The sequence below is a fragment of the Microcaecilia unicolor genome, chromosome 11 (genome assembly GCF_901765095.1).
Source record: "Microcaecilia unicolor chromosome 11, aMicUni1.1, whole genome shotgun sequence".
NCBI classification, from domain to species: domain Eukaryota; kingdom Metazoa; phylum Chordata; class Amphibia; order Gymnophiona; family Siphonopidae; genus Microcaecilia; species Microcaecilia unicolor.
In genome coordinates, this window is record NC_044041.1 from 123,746,331 (window position 1) to 123,759,108 (window position 12,778).

Here is a 12,778-nt window from a genome sequence, read left to right on the forward strand (position 1 = left end):
TTAAAATTTAATGCGAAGAAGTGCAGAGTGATACATTTGGAGTGCAAAAATCCAAAAGAGATGTATCAGATAGGAGGGGCGAGATTGGTAAACTCGACTCAGGAGCAGGACCTTGGGGTGATGGTGTCTGAGGATCTCAAGGTGACGAAGCTACTGATTCCAACGGTCCCGTTTCGATATTCTTCTTCAGGGAACCATACCGCAAGATACTTCATACAATCGATACTGGAGTAAGAAACATCAAGCAAAAAGAGTCATAATTCAAGCTTATATCACCTGTTTTGGAATGCAAAAAGAAAGACTAGTGCACAATAACTACAAAATATAGACACAATGTCCTCACGCTGTTATCATCATACTGGAGATTATCTTGACATCAGCACTACTGGGCCGGGCCAAATTTAAATATATGGTAACCCAATCCCAGGCTGACACGTCTGTACTGGTCATACCCATCAGCTGATAACTGCATCAGTTGACTCTGATGTCTAACTCTCAAAGCACCAGTATGTGTGAAAGGAAAAAAGCCTCAGTGCTAATTGCATAAGTTAATCACTGAAAATTGAAGACAGTTTTAAAAAATCACTGGACACTGTAGACAGTTAAAAAATAAATCACTATTTAAATTTGGCCTGGCCCAGTAGTGCTGATGTCAGTAGAGGTAATCTCCAGCTCGAAGGTAACAGCGTGAGGACATTGTGTCTATATTTTGTAGTTATTGTGCACTAGTCTTCCTTTGTGCATTCCAAAACAGGTGATATAAGCTTGAATTATGACTCTTTTTGCTTGATGTTTTTTACTCCAGTATCGATTGTATGAAATATCTTGCGGTATGGTTCCCTGAAGAAGAATATCGAAACGGGACCGTTGGAATCAGTACGCAAGCTGGAGTACATGTTTTAAAGATAAGTGTTTTCGTGCACTTTATGAAGTAATAGAAGCGATAATGATGAAGTAATAATGAAGATGTGTAAATAGGATAATTCACATAATTAAGCATAAATGTAATGAGTTAAGCTCTTCGGGCAGACTGGATGGACCATACAGGTCTTTATCTGCCGTTATCTACTATGTTGCTATGTTCAAGGATAATTCAGAAGATAACAAAGGGCAAGGCAGATAATATCCTAATAGTGGTTTCTTATTGGGCTTGTCAGATGTGTTTTCCATTATTAGCAACTCTGGCTGTACAAGATCCAGTTATGCTCAAGCCATACCTTATGTGGATCACTCAGCAGGATGATCAACTCCACCACACCAACCTTAATTCCATAGCGTTGTTAGCATGGAGGCAAACAATATAATCTTTACCACTATCTCATCAAAATTCAAGACATTCTCAGAAGGGGAAGTGATACCATCCCTATAGATGGACATCTAAACCCGATGCTCCGGCGAGAGTCAGCATTACCCACCTAAGAACTTGGGTAGTCTCACCCCATCTGTGCCACATCCTTCGTATCTGAACCATGATAGCGTTGAAGTATGGCGATGTTGCTGAAGAAGCGCGCAGAGGAAAGCAAAATGCTGCTGAAGGATGATCAAAAGCAACCAGGACGAGGGCCGCATGGCTCGAGCTCTGGGAATAATGTGTTGGAGAGTGGGTTAGGTTTGGAGTGGAGCCCCAAGGGCGAACAGGAGGCAATGCTGGTTTTGGGACCCTCAGGAGTGTCTGCGATGGATTTCCAGAACTGATTTGGGGAGATTAAAATGAAATTAGCTGCAGCGACATTTCAGATTAAAGATATTGTTCAGGAGATTAAGTCAGATTTGGCAGGTATGGGAGCCTGCATTGATCACATGGAGGAATGTGTTGATAGCTGTGAGAATCTGGTGGCTAATGTACAACATATAGTTGAGGAACTACAGGAAGAACAACAGAAATTGCTTAATAAAGTGGAAGACTTAGAAAATAGGATTCAAAGGAATAACCGGAGAATTTGGGGGTTACTTGAAACTGTGAATTACAAAGACCTGTACAACACTATACAACATCTCTATTGTTGGCTCATGGTGAACAACCAGGGCAGTCCTCCAGAATCTTGATCTTTGGGCCCCCACATCAATGACCACCCCAGGGATGTGGTAGTGTTTTCTGTCCTTTACAAAGAAGGAAAGCATGCTCAAGAGAACTACAGAACGTGGAGTGTTACAATGGAGCAGTCATACTTTAGAGATTTACCAGGTCTTGGCCTCCATTACATCGAGCTTCCAGTAGGTCACACAGACTATTACCAAGACGCAGTTCTGTTACCACTGGACCCCCTTTCTTGTCCTGCACAGACCCTGCTTGAATACCTTCTACACTTGTCAGAGTCTGGTCTCAAGACCAACTCAGTAAGGGTTCACCTTAGTGCAATTAGTGTGTTTCATCAGTGCTTAGAAGGTAAGCCTATCTCTGGACAGCCTTTAGTTGTTCGCTTCATGAGAGGTTTGCTTTCGTCAAAGCCCCCTGTCAGACTTCCACCAGTGTCATGGGATCTCAACGTCATTCTCACCCAGCTGATGAAAGCTCCTTTTGAGCCACTGAATTCATGCCATCTGAAGTACTTGACCTAGAAGGTCGTTTTCTTGATGGCTGTTACTTCAGCTGATAGGATCAGTGAGCTTCAGGCCTTGGTAGTGGATGCATCGTATACTAAGTTTCATCACAACAGAGTACTCCTCCGTACGCACCCTAAGTTCCTGCCGAAGGTGGTGTTGGAGTTTCATCTAAACCAGTCAATTGTCTTGCCAACATTTTTTCCCCATCCTCATGCCCACCCTGGTGAAAGCAGCTTGCACACCTTAGACTGCAAGAGAGCATTGGCCTTTTACATGGAATGGACAAAGCCCTTCAGACAGTCCGCCCAGTTGTTTGTTTCTTATGATCCCAACAGGAGGGGAGTCGCCATCAGTAAACGCACCATTTCCAGTTGGCTAGCAGATTGCATTTCCTTCGCTTATGCCCAGGTTGGGCTGACTCTTGAGGGTCATGTCACGGCTTATAATATCAGAGCCATGGCTGCGTCAGTAGCTCACTTGAAAGCCTCCATTGAAGAGATTTGCAAAGCTGTGATGTGGTCTTCAGTCCACACATTCACATCTCATTACTGCCTTTAGCAGGATACTCAACATGACAGTCAGTTTGGACAATTGGTGTTGCAGAATCTGTTTGAGATATAGAATCCCTCTCCCCCCACCCCCCTTCCCCGGCCCATTTTATTCTGTTCAAGGCTGCACTCTCAGCTAGGTTGTATATAGTTTTAGGCTAATCTATGTTATGTCCTCACTGTTGCAAGGCCCAATTGACCAATGTTTATTGTTTTGGGTGAGCCTGGATGCTAGGGATACCCCACTTGTGAGGATATTACAGCCTGCTTGTCCTCGGAGAAAGCGAAGATACTTACTTGTAGCAGGTATTCTCCAAGGACAGCAGACTGATTATCTTCACAAACCCGCCCACCTCCCCTTGGAGTTGGCTTCTCTATCTGTGTTTTGGCTCTTGACTGAACTGAGGAGCACAGCCATGCGGCGGGCGGGAAGGCACTCTGTGCATGCGCAGTCGGACATGCATCATGCTCAGAAGGCTCTAGCAAAGTTTTTGCTATTCAGAATGTTGGTTCCCAGACCGGAGCGGATCGCCGACCCACTTGTGAGGATAATCAGCCTGCTGTCCTCAGAGAATACCTGCTACAGGTAAATATCTTCACTTTTCACCAATGTGAGGCGATAATGGAAACCGAGGACTCCCATCTCAAAAACAACCAAATCCAACTCATTTGGTTATGGGAGGAGCCAGCATTCATAGTGCACTGGTCCCCCTGACATGCCAGGACACCAACTGGGCACCCTAAGGGGCACTGCAGTGGACTAACTGATGCACTAACTGAGCTGAAAAGCCCTTCCCTTACCGATCCCTTAGCGATTCAGAAAGGAACGGGTATGCATGAAGGAAATTGCTGTTAGCTCATTTGCACACGATTTCCTTCCTAAGGAACTAGTGCAGAGCAGCCAAGTGCATTTTCTTAAGTCATTTTGGATGTACTGCAGCACAGATTTTGATGGGTAGAATCAGGGATTGCAAATCCCATATGAATTTGGGATGTGAGTTCACACTAGGACTGGTTGAAAAATCTCTCTTCTGGAACTAGATCACGTGGCACCTCTATACACAGCTATTTGATTGTGGGGTCATAAAATGCAAGATCAGTGCCAAACAGATGTAGAGAAGGAAAGGAAGAAGACAAGAGGTGAGAGAAGAAATGGAAAGGCCAGCCTGGAAAAGAATTTGTAAGGCTGACTCATGGAATATGGAAAAAAAAACTGGGACCAGCCAAATTCCCAGACAACAAAGGTAGAAAATTTTATTTAATACATTGTAAGGACTGAGATGTACCGTACCTGCTTTGTAAAATGTACAAGAGAAGATGCATTTCTGTCTCTTTTCTACTAGTATTGCACTGTTTATAGAGTCTGGCTTCCTTGGACAGAGAGTGGGGGGGTCTCTATTTCAATTCTGTTGTTGGTGGGTTGGTTTATTTTTGTGGCTCCCTATTCTGTATTAGATTGGTAGAATGGAATGTTGTCACAATTTGGGTTTCTGCTAGGTGCTTGTGACCTGGGTTGGCCACTGCTGGAACAGGATACTGGGCTAGATGGACCATTGGTCTGGCCCAGTATGGCTAATCTTATGTTTGGCTGTCCATGTTCTGCATGTGTGACTGAGGTGAAGGATTCTGCTAGCATGTAGTGTCTGTGTAGGAATGTGTAACAGTGCAGTTTGTTCCAGTTTTCCAATAGTAGGTATATGCTCCACAGTCCAGTGTAATATATATAGCACTCTCTTCTGATAGGTGGGTTAGGGCTGTTATGGTGTGGTAAGTTTTGTGTTCTAGGGCAATCCTGGAGTACCCCCTTGCCAGTCACCACACAAACAAAAGCCCATCTGATTTAAACAAGGTGTCTAGCAGTGGAAGGAATGTGTGTGCTATTCCTGAATATTTTTACTTTGTAGTTAAGAAGACAGGTTGCTTGCTCTGGCCAGTCCAGGGACCTCTTCTGCGTCATGCCTCCTGATGTAACTTACTGTTTCCTTGTAGGCAGGACGCAACAGAGACAGCCTGTATTAATCATTGCCCGCCATAGCACCTGAGCAACAACACAGACACTGCTGACTAGCTGACACCAACTGGCGCCTATTTTATAAAAGTCTGCTCCCCCTGAGATCAGAACCTCGCTACGCCTCTGGTAGGCATTGTAAGGGAAAGACTTATAAGAGAAGAGGGGGTGATTTTAGAGTCAGACAACCTCCAGACTGATGTTGGATTTTTGTCTCTTTCTTGCAAGAAATAAACCTGTTTGTGTCTAAGCCTGTTTGATTTCTTGGGATTTGTGAGTATTGTTAATAAAATTCTTTTAACAGCTTGGTCCTTCAAGCTGGAACCAATAACTTTTCATAGTATCAGGGTCGGAACTGTTGTGCACATGGATTTTGAATAAACATAAGTACATAAGTATTGCCATACTGGGAAAGACGAAAGGTCCATCGAGCCCAGCATCCTGTTTCCAACAGTGGCCAATCCAGGTCACAAATACCTGGCAAGATCCCAAAAATGTATAAAACATTTTATACTGCTTATCCCAGAAATAGTGGATTTTCCCCAAGTCCACCTGCCTGAAGTGCACTGCACCCACTGAAACTGCTCCAGGGACCTGCATACTGCTGTCACAGACCTGAGTATGACATCTGAGGCTGGCATAGAGGCTGGCAAAAAATATTTTTAAAGATATTTTTTGAGGGTGGGAGGGGGTTAGTGACCACTGGGGGAGTAAGGGAAGGTCATCCCTGATTCTCTCCGGTGGTCATCTGGTCAGTACGGGCACCTTTTTGTGCCTTGGTCGTAAGTAAAACATGACCAGGTAAAGTCTTCCAAGTGCTCGTCAAGGACGCCCTTTTTTCCATTATGGGTCAAGGACGTCCATGTGTTAGGCACGCCCAAGTCCCACCTTTGCTACGTCTCCGATACACCCCCTTGAACTTTGGCCATCCCTGCAACAGAAAACAGTTGGGGACATCCAAAATTGACTTTCGATTATACCGATTTGGACGACCCTATGAGAAGGACGCCCATCTTCTGATTTGTGTCGAAAGATGGGCGTCCTTCTCTTTCGAAAATGAGCCTGATAGTGTACTACTTACAATGTCAACACAATACGTAATAGAACATTTTAATTGACAGTGTAGGGTATAAGCAAAGATGGAACATGTAGATAGTTAAGAGAGTAAGAGTATTCTTTAGTTTTCATAAGTGACTGAGGAACCCATGCTTGCGCGTCAGGCGGGAAGGCACCAGCGCATGCGCAGTGAGACGCATCTAGAAAGTTCCATAATAATCTCGCTAGTCTGAGTCTGTATCTGGCTCCACTGGATGATTTCACCCAGCTGTGAGAGTACTTGGCCTGCTGTCCTTGGAGAACATCTGCTACAGGTGAGTAATTTTGCTGTTTATATCCATGGAGACATTACAACATAGTATGACTGTATTTGATATCTTTATAGTTATTTACCCAGTGAAGGGGGCTTCTTGAAAACTGTTCACTCTTTGTGCAGGTAACAATATCCCTATTCTACCCACATTTTCATTAAAATATCCCATGGGGAGGGTGATTAGAGCAAGGCCAGCAACAAAGCAGACAACTTTGCATTTTCAAAACTATATTGTTGTACATTAGAAAGGACCTGCAGAAAAAGCAGGTATACATCTCTGTGGGTCCTTGTTTCTTGGGAATTTTCAAAGAGAGAGTTCCCTCATCCTTTCCCTTCATAAAATATCTGAGGACTTTGTATCAGCCCAGCACAGTTTTAAAAATTGCTCAAATAACTAAGTTGTGCTGCTTATTATGAATGGGTATCTCATTTTGATGACTCACAATGGTTTTACTTTGGTATTTCACAGCAAAGTTTTGCTATATACAAAGGATTAAACCAAAGATCATCTGTGTATGTACTGTTAGCCTGCAGTGAAGCACCTGTGAGTCACCTTTTCCAGGGATTCTCCATTCCAGCAGGAGACTTTTCTGCTTATCCCCAAGACAGGTGTGAGTTTAAATTTAGAATGTCTTTTGATCAGGTGGAGTGATGTCAGAGCTCTAAAATAGATGGCAGCATGCTCCCAGGCAGGGAAAGGATGAGAAAATGCCCCCTCTCCCCCCCCCCAAAATGCCTTGCTCAGGATCCGTTGCGGCTTAGTGATAAAGATGCCTGCACAATTAAATTTCCAATCTGGTTATCCTTCTACAGAAGAAAATGTCAAAGCGGGGTGGGGAAAAATACAGGAAAAGCAATTCACAGAGGATATTTCACAGCTACTGTCATTTTCTTGATGTGTCAGTGGAGAAATGTATATGTGTGAATTCCCAGTGGACAGAAGGGGTGTGTGCCTGGGATGAATGGACTCCAACTGCTATAGAGAGCTTTTTCCACTTTATATGTGGTGCGGAAAATTACGAGTAAGAGCAAGCAATGGAAATTTTGATCATTTTTGGCTGTTTGCTTTTTCTATTCTTCCTTTTTTTCTAAGATGAAGAATTAGAACATACATTTTGTCAGCTCGCTCGGTGACTAGTAGCAGTACCATGCAGAGGATCTGGGTTCCAGTTTTCAGCTCCCTGACCCAACTGAGGCTGGGGACGCTGCAGGGGTAGCATTCACAACTCATGGGGGTGAGGGAGTCATTGCACAATAGTGACACCAAATGGTTGGGAAAGGGAATGGGACTTGATATACTGCCTTTCTGTGGTTTTTGCAACTACATTCAAAGAGGTTTACATAGTATATACAGGTACTTATTTGTACCTGGGGCAATGGAGGGTTAAGTGATTTGCCCAGAGTCACAAGGAGCTGCAAATGGAATCAAACCCAGTTCCCCAAGATCAACGTCTGCTGCACTAACCACTAAGCTACTCCTTAACTGGATCTCTGGATTGCAGGGTCCTAGAAAGAGCCCCAGTGTGTATGGTCCCCAGTTCACGAACGTTTCTGCAATGGCTGAGCAAGGTGAGTTGGGGCAGGATATAAAATGGGTGGGGGGCAGTAGGAATCCTATTAGTTGTAAATAGAGGCTAATGGCAGCAGATCTCAGCTCTAGTTCTAAATGTGCTGGAAATGCACAGAAGAAGGAAATTGCGGACCCATAAAAACACGTAAAAGCTCTGCACTGTGTGATGGAGTGAGCCAATGAGTCCTCACTAAGTGTGGGAAAATCTCAGCAGGGTACTGTGCAGGGCAGGGGTAGGGACTCTGCTTGTTTTGACCCATCAGTTATCTCCTGCTCCTTTTGTTCCAGTTTAGTCAGAACAAGCGTCAGCTGGGCTATGGTGCATGAGCCTTCATTCACAACCACCCAGAGACTTGCCCCCTATTTTTATATCCCTCAGCCAAGGGGCTACAACTGGAGCTTCCTCAGGAACTAAGCTAATTCTAATGATCATGTGCTGCCTCTGAGTGATGGCAGGAGCTCCCTTCTCCCACTCAGTTCCAGCAGGCCCAAGGAGCAGAGTCTTGGCCTGGGAATTGATTCCATATCCTTTGTGCCACCTCCACACAGCTGGTCTGTTTTCTTGCAGGATCATGTAAGAGATTTGGATTTAATTACTAAACTTTTCCAAACCTGAGCTCAAGGCAAGTTGCAATCAGTATACAAGTTATCTTCCTGTCCAAGTAAACTTACCATGTACACTGTAAGCTGTACCCAAGGCACAGCATCTGTCACAGAGCAACCAGGGGCCAGGGGACGGAGGTAAAACACATTGCTACACCAGAACTTATATTTCACTTCTGTATAATTCAGTTTTGTCACACACAGCTTTCATTTAGCACAGGGAAATAAGCATAAATATTTTTTTTTTAATGAATTCAAAAGTGGGCAGGTTGTTTTTTTTTTTTAATGTAAGGAGGCCTTTGCACTCTTTACCAGAGATTACTTTTCCGATCAGAGTAGTGGTTCTCAACACAGTCCTCAGGGCACATCCAGCCAGTGGGTTATCAGGATATCCACAATGATTGTGCATGAGATAGATTTGCATGCATTACCTCCTTGGTATGCAAATCTATCTCATGCTGGGTGTGACACAAGTACTGGGTTAAGAAGCACTGCATCACAGAGCATATGAATAGACTGGACACACCTAGCCAGTCAGGTTTTCAGAATATCTATAATAAAGATGCATGAGAGAAATTTACATACCCTACCTCCATTGTATGCCAATTTTCTGATGCATATTAATTGTAAGTATCCTGGGGACTGGGTTGAGATCCTCTGGACTGGACTGAACCACATAATTATGGTTCTCCCATCTAGGTGCCAATAATAGGTTAATTAGTGTGTTCATAAGGAGTTTTAGAGAGTGAAGAGGAGCCAATATGGTAAAATGGGGAGTGGGTGGGGGACACGACTTTTTTTTAGATTTGCTAGTGATAGGAGGAAATGCAAAAGGTGGACAAAGTGATGGGGCCGGATGGCATATATCCAAGGTTACTGAAGGAACATACAGAAGTTCTGGCGGCTCCATTCACTGACCTTTTCAATGCTTCTGTAGAGTCGGGATTGATTCCGGAGGACTGGAGAAGGACAAAAGTGGTCTCTGTCCACTAAAACAGAAGTAAGGAGGAAGATGGGAACTACTGGCCAGTTAGTCTGACCTCAATGGTAAGTAAATTAATGGAAACACTTCTAAAACAGAATAGTGAGATTTATGGAATCCAATGGATTGCAGGATCTGAGACATCATGGTTGAACTAGAGGCAGGTCTTTTCAGACCAATCTGATTAATTTCTCTGACTGTATGACCAGAGAGTTGGATAGAGGAAGAGCGCTAGATGTGTGATGGAATGCCAATGAGTCTTCACTAAGTGTGGGAAAATCTCAGCAGGGTACTGTGCAGAGCTGTGGTAGGGGCGCTGCTTGTTTTGAACTGGTTGAGTGGAATGCGACAGAGGGAAGTGGTAAATACCACTCACTCTGAGGAAAGATATGTTATTAGTGGTGTGCCACAAGACATGGTTCTTGGGCCAGTTTATTTTAACATTTTTGTAAGCGATATTGCTGAACAGCTGTCTCCTAAGGTTTGTCTCTTTGCGAAAGATACCAGAATCTGCAATAGGGTAGATACCCCTCATAGTGTAGATAACATGAGAAGGCAGGGCCACCGAGAGCCCCTGGGGCCCCGCCGCCACCACTGTTCCCCCCCCCCAAGGCTGCTGCACCACAGTCCCCAGTCTCCACCCACCCACCCCTAGCCCTTTCGACAGCCCCCCTCCATCCACCACCGGGCCCCCTGCATTCAAATCACAGCGCTTCACCTCCGTGTGAAAGTGCAGCGGCAGATCACCTCCCTTTGGACCTTCCCTCCCTGTGTCCTGCCCTCGCGGAAAAGGGAAGTTACATCAGATGAGAGCGGGACACAGGGAGGGGAGGCGATCTGCCACTGCGCTTTCACACGGAGGTGAGGCGCTGTGATTTGAATGCAGGGGGGCCGGTGGTGGACGGAGGAGGGCTGTCGACGGAGCCGAGGGCAGATGGGTGAGACCAAAGACTGTGGCGCCGGGCCCCCCTTGGAGGCCCGGGGAATTTTGTCCCCCCTGCCCCCCCTCAGCGGCCCTGCGAGAAGGAACCTAGTGAAGCTTAAAGAATGGTCCAGAATTTTGCTAAGATTTAATGCTAAAAATGCAGGGTCATGCATTTGGGCTGCAAAATCCCGAGGGAGCAGTACAGTTTAGGGGGGTGAAGTACTTTTGTGCATGAAAGAGCAGGACTTAGATGTGATCATTTTAAGGTGGCCAAACAGGTAGAAAAGGCAACATTGAAAGTTAGAAGGTTGCTTGGGTGCATAAGGAAAAAGGAGATGATAATGCCGATGCTGGACAGTAGTTAACTAATTTGTAGTTAGTTAAACTGCTTTTCAGTAGTTAATCCAAAAAGTTTAACTACTCAAAAATAGTTGGTAGTTGCCCAGCAGTTAAAATACATTTTAAGTAGTTAATTACTAAGTAGTTTAACTACATTTTAAGTAGTTAACAACAAAAAAATCTCAGTTATGTTTTTAAGATCTTCTGCACTGCTCACTTACTGATTTATTAACACTCCAACTAGAGCAGTTCTCTTCCTATATAATAATTCTCACCTCCAACGTTCTATTGGTCTTGCTGCCTGTGTTCGTAGCACAGGCTGACGTCACCATACCCATTATGATGTCCACATCAGAACCCGTGAAAAAAAACCCATGCTTGCCTTACAGCTGATCCACCCCCAAACTGGCACGCGCATATTATCCCATCAAACTCATACCTGGGATCGCCCACTATCAACCCCGCAGCTTTTCTCCCTCAGAAGCTCCCGCCTGCCATGCCAAAAACAGGAAGTCGCCTCAGAGGACAGAGCTGCGTGCTGGATGCTGGAGAATTGAAAAAGTTGCATCAAAGAAGGGCGGAATTCCCGGGAGAGTGTACGAGCCTCTCAACTACCTACCCACTGTCTGTCTTACCCAGGTTCCTCCTATAGTACCGCCTCCTTCTGACCTTCTCCCTGCAATACAGCATTACAGAGGGTGTCCGGAAGGAGAAGCGAGACACGTGCGCCCGATGGGAAAGAGCAGGGCGAGTGGCAGCAGCCAGGCCACAGCAATCAGGAACTGCACCCGCCGCCGGCTCATCAGGCGCCCGTAGCGCAGTGGGAAGAACACTCGGAGGGAGGGAGGGAACCTGAAACTCGGAGGGAGGGAGGGGGGCGACCCTGAAATTCGGAGGGAGGGAGGGAGGGGGGACGACCCTGGAACTGGGAGGGAAGGGGACCCTGGAACTGGGAGGGAGAGAAGGAGGGGGGCCCCTGGCACATACTCTCATTCTCACACACACACACTGTCTCTCACAGACACACTCACACCCAGTCTCACTCTCTGTCACACACACACACTCGCACATTCACTCTTTCTCTCTCACAGAGTCACTCTCACACACACTCTCTCAAACATACACACTCCAAGGAAAACTTTGCTAGCGTCTGTTTCATTTGTGTCAGAAATGGGCCTTTTTTACTAGTCTGATATAATATCTTTGGTTCTGGAGCAAGTGATTAGATAAAATGAGAAACTGTACTGTAATTGGTTGGATAGGAAGGAAGTACTATGATTGGATAAAATGAGAAACTGTACTGGGATTGGATGGATAAGCAGGGAGTGCTAGTCTGTGATTGGATAAAATGAGAACCTGCATTAGAGGACATTTCCTTTGTTTTGTGTTGTGACATTGCTAGTGTTTGTTCTTGATTTAGGAATCCGTTACTGTTTGTTTGTTTGTTTGTTTTTACTTTAATTTTTGTTTCTTGAAATTTTATTAATTTATAATGATACAGAGATAAAAGATGCAAAGTACAAGGAATAATCAAATATTCAAATCAAAGAATATCAATATACATGAAACAGAGGAGGGAAAGGTAGGAGGGTATGGTGGGGGGGACAAAGGGAAAGCAATTTATAAATAAATTCAAAACAGAACCTGCAATTTACATAGAAATTGATAAACTTAATAATTAAAATTAGAAAGAACCAAAAGGATAGGTACAAAAAATTACAATCAGATATTATGGAGAGCTCTTGCTTAAAGAAAGATAAGTTTTTAAAGGCAACCACACTTTGTCTAAATATAAGGAGTTTCTAACTTTGATGGCTAAAGATAATTCAAATTTGTGGATTTGTAAAACAGAATGCCACCAAAAGTGAGAATTAAGAAGGGAATTATCCT